Genomic DNA, 20449 nt, shown 5'->3' with positions numbered 1-20449 from the left:
AACAATTCTTGGTCAGAGTTTTTGACTGTGAGATGGCAACCCTTGTAGGGTTCCATAGCTGCCTGCAGCTATTACGAAGTGGGTTTCTGGAACAGAAGCTGAGGAATAAATAGGGAAGAGGGGCGAAAAGAAGTATGGCTAAGACAATATTCACTGATCAAAGCCAGAAACTTTAATGGCGCCAGACCTTTTAACAGTTTGGGCAAACCCTTCCCCCCAGACTCCAGGCTGAGTTCCGGTGGAAGTTGTCTAGCTTCTCTTGGAGGTCCTCGCCTTGACTGCTCCTGCAGCTGGATGGGTCACCTGCTTAATTTAGGAATTCCTAGACCTGGAGGAACAATGAACTTAACCTTTACTTCGAGCACTCGGCCCTAGGTGGAGCAGGATCCTGGCTATCTGGGAGAACTTAACCTTGACCAAAGTCAAACTCTGACCCAGTGCATGACTGCCCCAATATGGCTCTGTACATTTCCTCCTTTTTTTTATTAATTAGAACACGAGGAGGTAGAAAACAAGTGGATAAATATCCTTCATAAGAAGGCGGGCCTTAACCAGGAGGGGAAGCATTGGCCGTAATTCCTCTTAAATTGTATAACGTCTTTTTCAGAGGAGGGGTAATAGGCTCCCTTATTATTTTAAGGACAGCCTCTCGACGTTAACCCCTATGCAATTAGGTGTACTTCCTGGGGACTCAGAAGCAGAAATTCACCTCCCCATGCGGTGCTTTGCCTCGCACGTCTCACTGGTACCCATGTTTGTTCTTAAACAAACACACATAGATCTGAGTTCTATGTGGCTCCCTCTTTGGAGATCCACTTGTGTAAGTTTTGAAGCCAAGGGGGTCTGCAAGTGTCTTTAACAGACATGCAATCTCTCCATCCAGGTGAGCCTGGGTGGAGACAGCCAGTCTGCTTAACAAACAAGGTCAAGAGTTAAAGGTGGAATAGGATTAACTTGTCCCTGAAGTATCCAATTCAGTTGCAAATTAACAACTTTAAGGACCCAAAGCTTGGCCTCTGAGGTGGGAGAGGTAGCCTTGTGTATAAAGAGATATGCTGTTACTTCTCAGGAAAAGTGGAGACTATATGTTAAATTAACACAGCTGGCTGAAGATTGTTAGCCATCTTCAAAATTGGAATCTTCAATATTGGAATTATTTCTAGACCAGTCTATGGTTGAGTCAGCCGAACACAGTAAGGAGAAGAGTCATTTTAACTCTTCTTTAGATTAATTTTTCCTAAGCTAGCTTAACAGTCTCCATGTTCTGTCCCACAAAGTCTAAAAGCTTGAAGCTAGGCAATTTATCTAACCTGGGACGTTTGACAATTGAGGTAAGTCAAGAACATATACCCAATATAGCTCTTATGTTACCATGGTCTGGGCATTCAGCAAGCACACAGTCAGCATATCTTCTGCAGCATTCTGTGGAAAAAACATAGGGGACATGCCTTCTCCCCCAATATTAAATCAGGATCATGGCATATGTCAATAAGTGAATTCCTTCATTTCACCTAGACATCAATATGCCTAATTACAAGATGTCATATACATTTAGCAAGGAGTTTCTTGGCATCTAAATTTTAAATTTTTCTTAAAAACATGTAAGCATAATTTAAATGATATGCACAGGGACACAATTTCCCCTCTCTTCTCTCTTCCAAGAAGATATTGTTTTATTAATTTAAGTTGGAACACAAAGTATAACCCATAACATAGGCAATAACTATGTAATTATATAAAATAAACATAGCATTTTTAGTTGCTTTTTCTGTTAGAGCAGTTGCAACTAGACAGCCTAAAAATGAATCATTAGTCACATGCACATATTTTTTAATCTTCTAAATTAGAAATATGAGTATCATTTATCTGTCATAACTAAGTCCTCTAGGATTAACACCATTACGTGGTAGAGGTAGAAATTGAGGACATCAAGAACAAATCTTTATAATTTGATGTGTACAAAATATAAAATTATTTTAAATACCTAAAGGACAGTCATTTAGAGAACATATCCTTTGTTCTTAGAAATTTGAATCACATTTGCATAAACTGTAAATATTAAGAATTAGCAGTATTAAAAATGGACCAATTTTAAGCAATTATAAACCATGAGCTATATATATATCTACTATTATTAAAAGCTTGACTTTTAACATCTTAAAAATAGCTGTTATAGCACCCAATTCAGGTATCTGTGTTGAAGCAGGGAGAAACTTAAAGGGATAAACATGTGATCTGATAGTACAAATTATCTTTTGGATAACAATTATTAATTTTGCCTAAAAATATTTGCCATGTAATAGATAATAAATTTGATTGCTACTTGAAGCAAGGAGCACATGTTTCCTACCTTGAAAACAGAGGTTTAAGACCTTCTGTGGCAAGCTTAAAATGAGGTAAATATAAGATAAAGCCAATTAATATATCTTAACAACTTTTGAAAGCCATTTACCTAAAATTAGGCTCTTCTCCATTTTTCTTCTTGTGGTTCTTTCAGACAGGAACAATTCTTGGTCAGAGTTTTTGACTGTGAGATGGCAACCCTGACCCTCCACTTGATGCCCTCTCTTTTTAGTGGAGGTGGGCTCTACAAGTTCTCACTCCCCACTGTAGGGCATTTCATCAGGTGACAGTATGTGTTGGTGAGGATTTGGAGAAAGATGTAAACTAATTATTTTTTAGTCTGATGTAACTTTGGGAGGTATAGTCCATTTCTATGTAACATATAGGATATATAATCTTTATATATAAAATAATTCAACATTTTAAATAGTGTGAAATTTATAAGTATCTACTGTTACAGATTAATATTAAGAAAACACAATGATATGGAAATTAAATGAGCAGAAAATTACGTATTATTTTAAATGTGTTATCCAAATTAACCTCAGTATTATAGAATACTAGTTTATTAAATTTAATACCAAAGCTTTGTATTTCTAGTAAAGTAGATAAACTTTACATTTACAGACATACATATGTATGTGTTTCTTTAACTATCAATGTGTTGTTTTTGAATGGCTTTAAATTTGTAATTGAGAGTATTCTTGGGTTTTGTAAGAAGTCTACATTTTGCCCCAAATAATGTTATTGATTGATTAATTAATCCATTTGATAGGGGTTTTTGCTTTTGGATTTAAAATTCAAATTAAAATCAGTAAAGGTTCTCTGGCATATGTTGAAATTGTTATTCACATTTAGCTGTTATTAATGTTATTCCTGTTGCTATTATTACTATTTTGAGATAATCTTTTCTAGGTTTCCCAGGCTGGCATTAAGCTTACTTTTCTGTTGCCCCTCCCTTCCAGACACTGGAGGCCTCGTCACACCAGCTTTCAGATTTGCTATTGTTCCCACACCTCCTTGTTCAACAGTATTGCTATTTCCACACCTCCTTGTTCAACAGTATCATTATTTCCATACCTCCTTATTCAGCAGCAGCATCATATTTTCTAGTACGCATCCCAAATATAATGAATGCATCTCTATAGTTCTTTTATTCATTTTTATTTTGTTTTGTTTTTGAGACAGGCTTTCTTTGCGTAGCCCTAACTATCCTGGAACTCACTCCACGGAACAGGCAGGCTTTGAACTCCACACATCCATCCTGAATGCTGGGATTAAAGGCCACTTCCACCTGGCATCTCTCTAGATTTTAAAATTGTCAAAAATGTAAATATTAATAAGATTTTAATAAGTAGAGAAGTTGAAAATAAATACAACAAATCCATATTGGTTCATGAGTATCTCACAATAGCACATATTTTGGACACATTTTATGGACATGATTTGTTGCTATTAGAACCACAAAATAAATAAATTACAAATTAAACATCAAAAATGTTATATACTACATATTCAAATTGCTATTCAACTTCAGTTATTATTGTTGTTATGATTATCACTTTTATTTTGAGACAAGGTTACCTTTGTTATTTTTCCAATAATCATGAAAATAAAAATGGAAAATAATCTCTTTGAAAGCTATAAGATAAAATAAATAGCCATAAATATTATTTATGGGAATAATTCAGAAAGAAAGCAGAAATTCAATGATAAAATCTATTTCGTTTTGTTGAAATGCTTAAAAAGGGAAAAAAAAAGAACTCAATACAATAGTAAAATACACGGGATCAAGAAATGGGCTATGTCACAGAAATGTAACTTCCCCTCCAAATTCATATGAAAGTATGGTGAATATTATCCAAATTACTGTGGATTTTTTCATGAATTTTACAAAGTTAATTTGAATTTTTATGTAAGAATTAGTGCCAGACATGTGCAGTATACACTTTAAGAAGAAATGTGGAAGAATAGATCTTTTATCTTACTATATATTAACATGTAATGAATATATATCAAATATATTTTGGTATAGCTGTTGTGGGGACTTCACTAGAGAAGATTGCTCAGACAAGGGTTTAAGCCTATAGAAACACATTATTATCTGCTAGAGACTACAGGTGCTCATGATACCATTCCCTAGCCTTTCTTGGAGTGAGCTTTTAAGCACACACACACGCACACACACACACACACACACACACACACACACACACACACACGCACACACACACACACCAAACTGTAACAATACCCAACAGTACCCAATTAATGCCACTCAAATGATCTCTGTGGCTGTGGTGGTGCTCCTTGGCACACATCCCATTATTCTGGGTTCTTGAATAAAATACATGCACATTCAGCCTTTATATTTTGATATGTCTTAAACAGCTCAAAGGTTAGGCCACTTTCTAACCTCTACATAGCTAATCTTCCTTCCAATTTCCCCAAGTTATTATGAGAATCTATATTCCATCAATTTCCCCAAGTTATTATGAGAATCTATATTCCATCTTTGTTGTCCTAGACCCAGCCAGGCAGTCCTCTTGAGCCACAGTCCCCTGACATGGTGGCTGGGTTCTCTGTCCAACACCTTTCAGGAATGGCCTCTTGAGTCTCCTTCCCCTGCGTGGTAGAACTCCCCTTCTTCTTCCTCTGTCCCAGCCAGCGAATACTAAAGGTCCAGTCCCTGTCTGCCCTGGCCAGCCATTGGCTATAGTCTGTATTTACTAATCAAAACCAACTTTGCACAGGGTCCTTCAGTGTATGTGGAAGAGTGTAATCAGGTTTCTTTTGGGGATTAGCATGAGAATACTACCAGCTACAACAAACAAACAAACAAACTTGTTCTGGGTTTACAGCACAGAAAAACAAACAAAACAAAGCAAAACATGTTCAGTTAGCAAGAACTCAATATAGCAGGGTTTTTTCTTGTTTGTTTATTTGTTTTAGTTTTTAGATTTTAGTTTTTAGGTTATTTGGTTTTGGCAGTTGGTGCTGCCTATATGCTGAGTTTTACAGTCTGAGTAGTATTTCTACCAATTGTGCTAAGGTCTCGGGGCCTAGTAAGATCTATTATGGCCCTATTACAGTAACAATAAAAACATAAAAGTGTATGAGGAAAAAGTGTAATCCAGAATTACATTCAAAGACATGCCATGCCAATACATGTATGAATTCACACGCTTTAAGTTCTGAGATAAACAAAAGAGCTTTTCTGTGCTCATAAATGTGTCTACATTATCAAACCTTTATAGGTACTGTTACTATTTTTTTAATAAATAAAGTTTTATTGAAACAAAGTCACATTCATTTGTTTATTTAGTTACTATGGATTTTTTATGCTATGAAGACAGGGTTAGGTAGTTATGACACAGACATCATGGCCTGCCAAGCACAGAGTATTTACTCTCAGGTCTTCTGTAGAGCATGTGGGCTGACACCTGGCTGAGTAACAAGTGCCGCTTGGCTTGTTTTATTGTGCACTTGCATTGCTTTCAAAGGAATCCAAAGAGCTACAGTCTCAGAAAATACAGGGACAGAAGCCCAGGGTGGGAGGTGAAACCTGTAAGCTAGCATGTGGGAGGTGGAAGCAGGAAGATTTAAGAATTTGCAGCTAGCATTTGATGTATGAAAACTGTTCTTAAAAAATGTAGGAATAAATGACATTTGACTTAAGGCCTTTATGACATTCTGGACAGTTTAACGAAGGAAATTAAAAATGCAAAACAATAGGCAGTATCACTAGGCAATAATTTCAATGAACTGGACTGTTATAGATAAAACCTAGAGCCAGTCTGATACATATAATTATCACTTTGTCACTGAACATTCCTTGTGTTGGCAACAGTATGCCTTCTGTTGACAGAACTATAAGTGGCTGACAGACTGTATCCACCATGTTGGTATACAGTCCTCTTTCTCTGAAAAATGTCCAAAATTGTTGAAAAGGGAGAGAGTAGGAACTGTGAAGCATTGCCTAGGGTCCCGGTGCCCAGGACTCTGAACTTCAGGGGAATGACACTTTGACTGTTTGTCAAAGCTCAGCTGTACAGCAGTCTCCATGGCCAGGATCTTGGGAGCACTGTTACCATGTAAGCATCATCTCTGCTTGGCGCAGTTCCCAGGGCTTCTCAGATGGGCGCTCCACTGACCTATGGGGGCTGAAGTACAGGCCTTGGTCCGCATTCACATAGTCATTCAGCACTCCGTGTCCAGCTGCTGCGGTAGCCTTCTCTCTTCTCTGTGCCTCTCAGTCTGTAGGAAGCTCCTCGGTGATTTTCATATTGCTCAGTTCGCACTCCACTTCATCATCTGAATCCGACTCCAGCTCTTCCTCCACACATAGTGCTTTGTTTTCTCTTGCGGATGCCTGGGTTCTATTGCTGCTATGCAGAGGCTGCCCAGAGCCTTTGAGATGGAAAACACTGTAGGGAGACTCCTGCCACACTATGTGCTGGCCTTGGGTGTTCCAAGGATCCCAGCCTCATAAGCAAGAGAGTTGCAGGGAAGAACTCCATGCAGGAAGAACCACGGGGAAGTGAAACAGGAATCCCTGAACTTTGTGTAGACATTCTGGTGGCTTTGTGTCCAAAGCATTGCGTGATGATAATGTTGCCAGTATCTTGCATATCCTGAGTGAGAATACCAAGATGCAGTAGTCCTCCATTTTGAGGCCATTGCTGTAATCTCTGATTGGACTAGGTGGGAATTTGTGGCTGTGCAGTTTGCAGATTTCAGGCAGTGGGCAACAAGGGACCTAGTTCTCGTGGTAGGGAGGAGGAAGGGGCATACTGTTACTATTTTATAAATCATTATCATAGACACATTTTCAATATAGTTTACGAGAGCTAGAAACTTGTTTTGGCAGTGTTTTATGATAGCGTACAAACATAATAAAGATTTAATTTTAATATTATATAATGATTTAATTTTATTTTCAAATGATTTGACGTATATAAAATTTGAAGCTGGTCAGATTTACTCAGTTATTTCCTCTCTCTTCAATTCGATATTTTTTAACCCCATAGTTTTACTCTTGTCTTCCAAAATTTTATATTTCCCAGGACCTGTTTCTGCTGGGTTTTGTTTGTCAGTGCTGGGGATCAAACTCAAGCCCTTGTTCAGACTAGGTGGAGGTTTACCATAGACTTGTATTCCCAGCACATAGAGCAAGCTGTGGCATTTGCTCCAGTGTCAGTTTGAATGAATTTTGATCTCCATCCCTGTCAGGAAGCAGACTGGAAATGTAACAGGTAATGGTAAAAAACCAGGGGATTTATTTGTATATGTTTGCTCATTTCGTGGAATAACACAATATGCTTGAATTATAAACAAATCCTTATTTTTCAGGACTATCTTGTAAACAGTAAGCCATAAGTTAATAGTGAATGGAGTTTATAGATGATGATAGCTGTTAAATTTTGTTCTCATCTGCCCAACCACAGAAAAATATTCTAAAACCATCTGTTATTTATATGCTGCCAACTTAACAGTGTAATTTCCTATGTATAGGATAGTATCATCTTTATAAAAAAATTTTCAAGAGCCACAAGTGGCTCCCTAATGCTGGTCGAAGAAGAGCTCAAGGCTATTAAAATCTTACTGTGATTTAAAATACATTTTTATTTTTCCATAAAATGACTAATATGTATATGAGCATGGTACATGTACATATTTGTTTCTATGTATGTATGTGCTTGTTTGGTTTTGCCAACTTGACACAAACTAGTTACCTAGAAGGAAGGGTTCTCAACTGGGAAATAACTTTGATCACGTTGGCCTTTGAACATGTCTGTGGAGCATTTTCTTGATCGATGGTTGAAGTGGGAAGACCAGGCACAGCATGTGCCATGCCAGCTCTGGACATGTGCTCCTGAATTCTACAGAAAAAGTAGTTGAACAAGCCCATGAGAGCAAGTCAGCAGGCAGCATTCCTCCATGGTCTCTGCTTCAATTCCAGAATCCAGGCTCCCACCTTGAACTCCTACCTTGGTTTCCCTCAGTGATGGACTGTAACCTATAAAAAAAAAATCCATTCTTTCCCAAGTTTCTCAAGCAAGCTAGGACAATATATTATTGTAAAATTTGAAAAATTAATCAATTTTCTCCAGAACGCTATAATTATTTGAAATGAGAGGGCAGATCCCTAATGTTCAATAAGGCCTATAGCATTTTACAAAAGCAGTTAGCATTTATAGACAAAAAGCCCAATAGCATGCTATCAAATTATAATCTGTTGAAGAATATCTTACTACAAATCCTCTCATTTCTAGTTATAAAATTATTTAATGCATGTTATATAAATTACGTTTTGTTTAAAGGGCTAAAGCCTCCAAAAGCCAAGGATACTGTTTATGAGACATATAATTGATTCAATTGTTATTAATGCTTATAAGAATGAAATCCTATTTCTATTCCATTTGTGTGTCTCTACATATAGATTGATTGAAAATAAAGAAAACTCTAGGTTCGCAGTGCTCTGATAAGTAGAACTTGCATCTACTTTGAAGAAGCCAAAATGGCATATGCTCTGACACAACAGAAGAGAGCTGGGGTTGCCACTGAAAATTGTCTTTCTAGCAAAAAGAAAGAGTTTTTGAGTGGTTTTGTGTAGATCAGCCTCTCACTATTGATTCTAAGTCTTAGGTGACCGTATTACAGTACACTAGGAAATTAAGCGAGCTTAACTACCGATGCAGACCCCTTGGCAATGCTGCTTTGTCCATCATGCTGTGGATTAGTGAGTGATTGACCTGAATTAAATCCTGTGTCATGTTGCCTGATAAAAATAGAAGTCAGTCAGTAGGCAGAGTGGATGTATATAAAGGAGTGTTCTTTCCTCTATATCTGTTTGAAAAGACAGTGCTAATGTGCGTGAGTTCCTGAGGAGAGGCTTAGTATGGATTTGAGTTTCGGCCGAGGGATTGCTGTTCAATTTGACTTTAATAAAAAAAAAAAAAAAACTCAGTTAAATTATACTACCTACCTATAGCCATGTAAGCAGTGAAATACTGCTAAGTTTTCAGCTTCTTTGAGAATTCACAGTTCTTATCCAGCTCTGTAGCTCATTGCTATATTTATATGGTCGAAAACAAGGTAAGCAGTTTTATCCATTCATATCCACTTTGCAGATATTTTATCTTCAGACGTCTGTGTCAACTAATTTAATAGAATGAAATGCATCTCAATACAGTGGAGTACATGAAAATAAGATTTCATTCACCTAGAAACTTCTTTTTATTCAATTTTCTTCTTCTACCTCATTATTTGACATCTATCTTTGGTGGGCAATGTGATATTTTTTCCCTGTTCCCCCGACATCCTGAACTTTAGGCTCTCTTTTGATGGGTAATTGAATGACCTGAAGGAGAACAAATATGCACATGTTCTTGGTTTTATTTCTTCTATTTGTTTTTCTGTTTTTAAACCACTTAAAGAATACATGATGAAACTAATACAGACAGCAGTTTTAAATATGAGGTCATGCTCTTAAGGTTAATTTAATAGTTCAAAGACAACATACACACATTTGTATATGACGCCTGTTTTCCCTGGACGTAGCACTTGCACATGACGTTTGAATGTACTATTATCTCATTTAATGACTCAAATATTATATTCCCATTTTATGATATTTTTCAACATAATACTTTTATTAGTTATTTGGGAACCTCTTAGAATAAATCCTCATCACCCCTACTTCCTAGTCCTCCCCAATATAGCCAATCCTGTGCTTGCCAAAAATACTTTTAAAAATGTCCAATGTACACAGTCTACACAGTCACTGGAGTGTAATCAACTTCCCAATGGACAGCCTCCTATGGAAAAGTGAGCTTCCTTACCCCCACTCCTACCAATAGCCTTCCACTGTGATTTGCTATACTTAGTATTCTTAGTGGCCTCAGGTGGCATATCTAACCACGTCTGCATACCCGCCCCACCGCCCCAGCAGTGTTATGGCCCCCTGGCATCAACCTGACCTCATGGGGCAGCACAGGACCTGTTCATCAAAATATAAAATTAAATAAAAACTAGACTATTGTTAATACATTATTTTTCCTAAAGTCAATTCTGGAAGGGAAGACTACAGTGAACACCTGGACTGTTAATTTACCATGGAACTTTATTAGAAAACTCATTGTATAATGCACCTTACAGAAAACTGAAAAGACTGTTAATGCACCTTTGAAAGCTATGACTTGTCACTAATACCCACCAGGCACTGGAGCACATCTGATCCCTGTACTCCACAAACTTCTCAGGGAGGAAAAAGATAACAACATAGGGTACAATCAATTGCTTGTCTGAATGCCAGAAAACTATTTCAACATTTCTAACCTATCTAGAGATAACAAATACTAGTTACTAAGGAAACTGGATGGCAACTCCTGGTGAAAATCAGAAACAGCATTGCAGAGTAAGCTCCTGAAAGCCATGTAAACTCAAGAATTTAGGTGATCTTTAATTATGTGTTGCCCTTTCTAGAAGGCCAATGAAATTCAGGAGTAGGGACTTGAGTTCAGTTCCAGGGACCCACATGTTAGAGAAACTAAGTTAATCGAATTATTCTCTGATCTCCTCATGTACTTCATGGACTGCAGCATACAAACATTCTCTCTGTGTCTTGGTCTCTGTCTCTGTGTCTGTCTGTCTCTCCCACCCCCTCATACACTCGCAAATGCTCACGTGTCCATATACAAAATGAGACTAAAGTTTTGACTATTAGGAAAAGTTTACCCAGCTTGATGATGTACATATATATCAAGCTAACAGTCCTCAGCAATAGCTTTTAAGTAAAAAAGTCACCTTAATGTAGTTTTAAATTGTTTCTTAGAGAATTGTTCCTACTGTATTAAAATATCTTATAAAAGTCACAGTTGTATGTTGGACTAAGGCTTTTAATGATATACAAATCTTTAAAGTTTCAGCATGCAATCATTCTCTGAAAGGTAAAGAACTGGTTGCCTGCTCCAAAAGTTCACCGAGGTTCAGCACAATGTGCCCATTGTTCTTCCTAACTAAATTTTGCAGTTCAGAGTGCATCAGCTTACAACTCAATTCCTTTGAATAGAGCTTTATTTGTTTTATTTTTCTATCTTGCTTGTTGTCCCAGCTAGTTGTATGTCAACTTGAAGCCAGGCAGAACCATCAGAAATGAGGGAACCTCAACTGAGAAAATGCCTCCATAAGACCTAACTGTAAGGCCTTTTTAAATTAGTTATTGCTGGGGGAGAGTCCAGCCCATTACACTGATCCTGGTTTTTATAAGGCAGCAGGCTAAGCCAGCCCTGAGAGCAAGGGACTGAGCAGCTCTTCTCTAGGGCCTCTGCCTCAGTTCCTGCCTCCAGGTTCCCCGCAGCACTTTGAGTTCCTGTGTTGGCTTCCATCACTGGACGGTGACTCAGGATATGTAAGATAAATAAGCCCTTTCCTCTCCACATTGATTTTGTTTCAGACTGTATCATCACAGCAAAAGTGACCTTACGAAATTGGCTAATAAATTTGCAATGAAAATCAAAGTCGTTTCCTTTTTTATTTTCTTTAATTTTCCATACAATACAGCAGTAGTTGGGTTGTTTAGTCTGATTTTCAACCACCATTTAGTTATCTTCTTTATAAAACATTCTGTACTTTTAGCTTAAATAGTGCATGCTTTTATTTTGCCTCTGATTTAGAAGTCAAAAAACATGTTAATTTGCCCTTTTAACCCCAACAAGTTATTCAATTACACATTTGTGTCTCCTTTATCTCCCTCTCCCTTTGTCCTTGTAAGATCTATTTTCAAATAGATGTTAACAGAAATGCAAAATTCAATGCCAATGTGTACTTATTAATTGTTTGTAGTATCCGATACTTGTTTACAATAAATAAACAGCAACAGTTTATTTTTCTTCAACAAATTATTGTAACACAAATTGTAGAAGTTGAAGTTCAAAGCACACGTGTCCTGATAGCAATGGAAGCTTGCAAGGCTCATGAGCCTCTGTGCGCTGTGGGGGTGTCAGGTAAAAGGGACAAGGTGAGACATGGTGACATTGATATTCAGCAAATGTGAAGTATCAACTAAACAGGATGATAAGATCTCCTGACAGGTGCTGCATCGTATTTTAAAATTAGTTAGGAGAATAGATCATTTGTCCCACAAGAAAGAGAATAAAAACCCTAGTAAATAGGTAAATACATTTCCAGTATCATTTATATCACATAAATGCATTTTCTTAATAGAAAAACAAAAGGTAGCAGTCGACCATGAATCTGACTAACTTCACTAGCCTCTTCTATGGTCTTTCCTTTTCCACTCTGTCTCCTCCATTACAGGCAGGCGTCACAGTGTGCCCCACTTAACGTTCTCCAGTGGCTTCCCTGTTCCCTGAGAGTGAAAGCAATGTCCTCCACGTAGGGTCAATTGCTCATCTTATCTAATTTCTCCAGTCTCCTCTCTGTGCTCAGCATGATGGCCTTTATGTGGTTCAGTGGCACCACTTAAGGCTCCTGCACTTACTTCCCTCTGCTGGAGAGTGTATTCCTTCTGCTCTCTGGGGAATGGAGGCTAGTTGGTAATACAGGAATCCATGGCAGTGTTACCTGTTCAGAGAGGCCTTCCCTTTAATTGCCTCCTCACCCAGAATTACTTCCGATTATCTCCCTTGGTATAGTATCCCTTACGGTACTTAACTGCTATTTGAGAGCTATTTGTTTATGTCACTATGCGCTTCTCGACAGATTTTCCTCCCTAGAATACAATAAAAATAACAGCTAGCATTTATTGCCCACTTATTTTCTGGTACTTATTTTGTATTTATCCAGTGACTCACTACAAGCATATATGAATTGATTTAATTCATCTGGAAGAGCATCAAATGTCTACTTATGTTATTGTCATATATGCATGCATGTATATACATATATATGTTATAAAATATGATCAACAAAAAATTTAAAAATGTCTCCACATGAATGGAAAGTTGAGAAGCCTGACCCTGGAACTTCAGAGCTTATAGTTTCACATTATCCTTTAACTCAATTGAATGACTCCATTGGAAATGCATGCCTCACTGTATGCACTCTGATAATTATTTATACAAAAAAAGCTATATAGGATTTGAATAACAGGCAAGGGCATAAGCAGCTTGGGTAGCAGCTGAAGGGAAGGGATTTTTGCTGGCAGTAAATAAAACCAAATGGCTCTCAGGGAAAAATGGGGCAGGAGCAGAAAATATTGAATAGTTCATAAGTATAAATCTGAATAGGCCAGATTATAAAGATGGGTATTTCAGAGAAGATTAGGTAGTGAGAATGTAGTCAATATATTTGAATTGGAAAGTAAAAGTATAAAAATTATGCTTTAAAGAAAACAATGTCTCTTACTCTTCCTTTCTTTGCTCTCTGTCCATTCTCTCCCCATTCCCCTCCCCCATCTCTCCATGTGTTCATGGCTGGCCTCCCCTCCTCCTCTTCTTCATCTTCCTCCTCCTCTTCATTCTCTCCCTCTTCTTCCTTATTCATCCTCTCTGTCTCTGTCTCTCTTTGTCTCTCTTTTCTATCTATCTATCTATCTATCTATCTATCTATCTATCTATCTATCTATCTGCCCTTCTCAACTCCCCTTCCAATGCCCTAAGTAAACTTTATTCTATGTTTTAAAAAAGCGAAAGAAAACAATGTGGCAGAGGACTGAGGAAATACTATGGTTTGTAAAGTGCTTGTTTTACAAGTGCAAGAAATCAATTTTTATCCCCCCCAACCACCAGCCCCAAACAAAGAACATCTAGCATCCCAGTGCTAGGGATATAAATAAAAGTGGATCTTTGAGGACCCCTGGCTAGACTGGCTAGCCTATTTAGAGAGAGAGTTCCTGGTTCCTGAGAAAGCATGTTTCAGGAATAGTTGCATGGTGCTTGAAAGAATACCATACCCAAGGTTTTCTTCTGCCCTCCACATAGAGGAAACACACACACACACACACACACACACACACTCCCTAAGTGAAGAGAGGGATGCATGAAACTAATGTGCCCACAGACCACATGAAGCTCAAGAAGAAGGAAGACCAAAGTGTGATTACTTCGGTCCTTCTTAGAAGGGAGAGCAAAATACCCATGGGATGGGATACAGAGACAAAGTGTGGAGCATAGACTGAAGGAAAGACTATTCAGAGAGACTTCCCCACCTGGGGATCCATCTCATATACACACACCAAACCCAGACATTATTGTGGATGCCAAAAAGTGCTTGTTGACAGGAGCCTGATATAGCCGTCTCCTGAGAGGCTCTGCCAAAGCCTGATAAACACTTGTAGGTAACCATTGGACTGAGCACAGGATCCCCAATGGAGGAGCTAGAGAAAGGACTGAAGGAGCTGAAGGGGATTGCAACCCCATAGGAGAAGCAACAATATCAACCAACCAGAGCCTCCAGAACTCCCCGGGATTAAACCACCAACCAGAGTACACATGGAGGGACCCATGGCTTCAGCCACATATATATCAGAGGATGGCCTTGTTGGACATCAGTGGGAGGAGAGGCCCTTGGTCCTGTGAAGGCTTGATGCCCCAGTGTTGGGGAATGTCAGGACTGAAAAGCAGTAGTAGGTGGGTGGGTCAGGAAACACCCTCATAAAAGCAGGGGGAGGGGAGATGGGTAAGGGGTCTAGCATCCCAGGGCTAGGGATATAAATCAAAGTGGATCTTTGCGGATCCCTGGCTAGGCTGGCTAGCCTATTTAGAGAGAGAGTTCCTAGTTCCTGAGAAAGCACCAACAAACAAAACAAAAGGGGCAACCCAGAAAGGGGACAACATTTAAAATGTAAATAGAGAAAAGATCTAATAAAATATTTTAAAAATGAGAGAAAATAATGTGACGGAAATGTAGAGATAAAGCCAGCTGTACCACTCACATAGAAAAGGAGAGACATTACTCTCATAGAGGAAGTGGACTCATAGGAATACCTGGACTATTCAACACAAAGATTATCGTGAGAATGCATATTTGTAAGATGTAAGTGCACATCAGAGGGAAATGGAAACCAAAGGAAACCAACTTTGAAGTAAACTGTGTAGGTTGGAGGTAATTTTAATTTTATGTATTACAGTTTTACAGCAATTTAGGCTATTCAGTTGCAATGCTGGGAGGCACTGGAAACACGAAGACCGAGTTTCCAGGACTTCATCATGGTTGATTCTGCTCAGCTGTGGAAGAGACCGTCAAACTACCTTCCAGAGCTGGGGCATCATTTTACATTCTCCCCAGCAGTGATGCTTTTTGTTTCTTGATTGGTTTTTTTTCCCCATATGTTGTCTGTAGTTATTTTGGATGTGAGCATATTAATAATCACCTTATAACAATATCCCATCGTTCTGAATTTCTCTAATAACATGTGTGATAGTTATATTCTTGGCCCAGGAAGAGGCACAATTGGGAGGTGTGGCCTTGTTAGAGTAGGTGTGCCACTGTGGGCATCCTAATGGCCTGGAAGCCAGTCTTCTAGCAGCCTTCAGATGAAGATGTAGAGCTCTCAGATCCAACTGCCTAGATGCTGCCATGCTCCCACTTTGATGATTAATGGACTGAACCCCTGAACCTGTAACCCAGCCCCAATTATAAGAGTTACCTTGGTCATGGTGTCTGTTCACAGCAGTAAAACCCTAACTAAGACAACACACTACGGAGAAATTTGTATATACTTGTTGTAAATTTTTGCATTTGCATTTGTAAATTTTCTATTTATATGAAGGTGCTCATTTTAAGATTACATTGCTTCCTCATTGATTTTTAAAAGGTGTGCATATTCTAGGTGTGCTGGTTAGTTTTTGTCAACTTGACAGAAAATAGAGTTACTGGAGAGCAGAACTGAGGAACCACCTCTATCATATTGTCCTATGGACATTTTTTGTTGAATATTTTATAGAGTAATGATTAATATGAAAAAGTGCAACCTACTGTGATCTTGGGTTATACAAGAAAGTAAACTGAGTGAGCCAAGAAGATCACGTCAGTAAGCATGTTTCTTCCATAGTTCTTGCCTCTGACCTGCTTTAGTTCCTCTCCTGATTCCTCTTTATGATACATTGGAACTGGAGCATGTAAGCTAAGCAAAACCTTTCTTTCCCATTATTGCTTTTAGTCATTGTGTTTATTACAGTAAAGAAAGTGAACTAAAACAGTTGGTAACAATTAGTAATGTACTTTGAAAATATTTTATTCTGAGAATCAGCTGACTTCACACTACAGTGATAGCAAAAGGAGAGAAACTTATTGTAATGAAGTCAGGATTATCCATTATTTTTCCACAGGTTTTATCTCTAATGTTGTATCTCAAAAGTGATTTTTAATGAAACATTACTTAGATTTTATTCTGTTATTATGTAAGCATTTTAATGCTTTATATTTTACATTTTTACTTAATTTTTATTTCTTTTTTGTGTAGCGAAGCATTTACTCAAAAGACTATTTTATTCCCTTTCTTGAATTTCTTATTTTAATTTTGAAAACAGACTTCACACAATTCGAAGATGAGATTGGTAGTGTTGCCTCTCAGGAAGCATAGGTTAGTTCAGTGTTCCTTTATCCATTTCTTAAATTATCCCTGAAATTCAAAAGCTTAAATTTTCTGAATTTGAAGTATGTAGTGGTTTGAATGAGAATGACTTCCATAAAATTTTATATTTGAATGATTGTCCTCCCCCCACCTCTAATCCACAGTTGGAGGAATGATTTCGGAAAGATTAATAGGCCTGGTATTTTTGGAAAAGGATGTCACCAGGAGTGGGCTTTGAGGTTTTTAAACACTCATGTCATTCCTAGAGAGCCTCTTTCTGCCTGTTGATTGTGGATCAACCATAAGCCCTGAGCTAATGCTTCAAAAACATGCCTACCTGTCTATTGGCATGCATGCTTCCTAACCTGACGCCCATGAAGTCTGCTACCCTCCCAAATCACGATCCCAAATAAATGCTTTATTTAATAAGTTGACCTGGTTATGTTGTTTGAACATCAATAGAAAAGTAACTAAGACCAAGTGTTAGTAAATAATACAAACTTCATAGAAAACGTGGAGCCAAGCACTGCCTTGCTACTTTTTTGCCAGGAGAACACTATCTCATGACCACTACTTAGAGACTGTGAATGGTTGGGAAAAATAAGGATATCATGCATGCAATGGTTTATGTAATGTTTTAGTTAGAAAGAGATAAAAGAATGGATCATATTAGTCTTCAGGTTACCCCAACCAAGTTACAGTAAGTTCTGTTTATACACTGCTTTTAAAGGGTAGTTGTTGTTGTATCAGGAATATGTCTGGATGAGGAGTTCTGCTGCTGCAAAACCTCCTACTAAGCTCTACCTTAGCATCATCAACGCTTTAGATTCACATTTTAACTTTTGTCTTAAGGTAAAAACTATCCTAAGAGAGTTGCTGCACTGACTGGCTTAATAAACATTTTCCAAGAAGAAAAAGTGAAAGGGGAGGGGGGCAAAAGTAGTCTCTCCTAACTAAGCTCCTACTCCTATCTTTATGAGTGACTATCTGTCCTGTTTTTGTTTTTGTTTTTGCAGTGCTTTATTGGTTATAGCTGGGTCTGACCATTTCTGACTGCAGGTGGGGTGTGGAATTGAGTTATTTGTTTTGTTGCTTCTGTAAAAGAAAAGAGAGAAAGGGGATTCTGGTACGTTTTTCCTGGTTGGGCTATTGTCTGCCATTGTGGAGGGCTGGAAAAAAGAATGATTGTGAAGAAATAAGGCATTTGAGCACAAAATGGAGAATCTATTAGAGAAGGAACAATGAGAGATTCAAAAGAAAAGATAATAATTAGCAAAACAAATTATTCTCTAGGAAGAGAAGGAAAAAAAGGTTAAATTATTTATGCAGAGTTATTCCATAATGCCAAACCAGTTTAAAAGAAATTACTTTAAATTGAAATGGGAAAGGAGATTCAAGGGGGAAGTAGAAAAATGTCTTGAAGATTTAATGGGAGATGAATTAAAGATTACAAATTACCCAAGGAGCACATCTGAGTTTTAGGAAATTATTTTGCAGAGTGAACAATTAGTCTATTATCTTCTCCACTGTTGCTCCATAGACCAATACTGACAGCATGTGAGTTCAGCGGTATACTCGGTCTTTGTGCCTGTGCAAGCATGACACAAAGATAATCAGTAATGGTATGATTTTAATGACTGGTCATATATGTCTTGAATATAGAGAAATAAAAGTATGATGGGTTACATAAAGCAGTAACAGAATGAGTGTGTTGTTAGAACAATTAAGAGTAAAGGTCAAACCCAGATGAAAGATGGGGAAAAGCAGATGAAAATGAATAGTGTGGAGGACTTGTAGTCCAGCAACATGGCCGCTTTGGCAAGAAGTCACATTCAAAAGTATGGCATGCCCTGCATTACAGTATGATCAGGATGAAATACAGGCATACCCTTAATATGCACATTTTATTCCTTAACAAAGAAGGTAAGGTTGGTATGTAGAAGGAAGCAGTCATGTTTGGAAATGACATCTAGTTGTGGGACAAAGTGATAAATCAGAGAAAGGTTTGACAGAGTAAGTCATGTGTAGGATACATCCAACTTACAAAAGAACAGCAGAGGAACAGAGGCTACTTAAGAGCAGCAAGAGATAAAAATAAAGAGAATATGTAGTGTGTGGTAGGTGGTGTGTGTGTGTGTGTGTGCATATGTGTGTGTGCATATGTGTGTGTGCATGTGTGTGTGTGTGTGTGTGTGTGTGTGTGTAGTATATATGGCAGTTTTACTGAGACAGGGTACAGAGGGAACAAGCTAGACTCAGGGACTAGACAAAAGGAACTATAGAATGAGAAAGGCCAGAAGATTACAACATATGGCCAAAGTTAGTATGATGCCTGGCAGAGAAATTCAGTGAGAAGCCAAGAGAAGCCAGATTGAATCAGTCAGATGGGAAGATTAGATTGTATCGAGGACAGAAGTTTTCAGAATAGAGAAGGGAACTCTCTGGCTCAGCTCAAACTGTGTATTCAAACAGCTTGGGTACAGCTCTCACCTCCTCACTTCATCTGAGGAAATGAAAACAACATTTACAGAATGTTTCAAACTTCATAGAACATTGTTTAAGAGGACAGTTCTCTTTTCCAAAAATAAATGTTTAATAAAATATAGTCATCATCAAAATAGGAATGAGATACTACAAAGGGAAAGGTAATTCTAAAAGTCAAAGTGAAATGCAATTGAAAAATCAGTCATGAAGTTTATAAGGAACCTAAAGGCTGGTTAGCCATCAGGGCTTGGACTATTGCAAAGCTGAAGGACATAAAATGATGCTAAGCAATTAGCTAATTGGAATACAGATATGACAATATCATCCTAAGTGAGATAACCCAACCACAAAAGAATACACATGGAATGCAGTCACTGATAAGTGGATATTAATTAGCCCAGAAGCTCTGAATACTCAAGACACAATTAATATATCAAATCATTCCCAAGAAGAAGGAAAGAGAGGGCCCTGGTCCTGGAAAGGCTTGATCCAGCATTATAGGAGAGTACCAGGACAGAGAAATTGGAGAGGAGTGATTAGAGAATGGGTGGAGGGAAGAGGGTTTACAGGGCTTATGGGGAGGGGGGAAACTGGAAAGGGGAAAGCATTTGGAATGTAAACAAAGAATATAGAAAAAAAGATTAAAAAATAAATGTTAGCACCGAGCAGGAATTATTTCTAATTTCATTCATGTTCTCTTTATGAGATATGTATGTTTTTATAGGGAAAGTCAAAGACTTTCCCCTAAGAGTAAATCTCAATTAGCTCCTAGCTGCTACTTGTATTCTCTTGGCAACTGCAGTGTCCCTCACTAAAGACTGAGGGATCCTGCCCCCTGTTGGTTTTGATTGGTAAACAAAGATACTGATATCCAATGGCTGGGGAGAGCAGACAAAGGGTGGACTTTTACAATTCCCAGGTTAGGGACCAAGGAGGAGAGGTAGAGGGACAACCCCCACTCGGGGCAGATAGATTTGAGGAGGATTCATTGGCCTAGCAACAGCTGCGTTTTCTGCAAACTGTAGCAGAGCACCTCATAGAAGTCACAGGGGGAGGTTCAGCTCACAGTTTCATCTTGAGACA

At 38.1% G+C, this 20449-nt stretch overlaps 1 protein-coding gene and 1 pseudogene across 1 annotated transcript in view; one reads left to right on the top strand and one right to left on the bottom strand.

Annotated features, from left to right (window-relative positions):
* Positions 1–20449, top strand: part of Thsd7a (thrombospondin type 1 domain containing 7A) — a 413636-nt gene that overhangs the window by 26129 nt on the left and 367058 nt on the right. The window lies entirely within an intron of this gene.
* On the bottom strand, positions 6214–7023 carry LOC127677193 (gem-associated protein 8-like; annotated as a pseudogene).

Source organism: Apodemus sylvaticus, chromosome 2, assembly GCF_947179515.1.
Source record: "Apodemus sylvaticus chromosome 2, mApoSyl1.1, whole genome shotgun sequence".
Taxonomy (NCBI): Eukaryota; Metazoa; Chordata; class Mammalia; order Rodentia; family Muridae; genus Apodemus; species Apodemus sylvaticus.
This window is presented reverse-complemented; position numbering and strand designations above follow the sequence as displayed.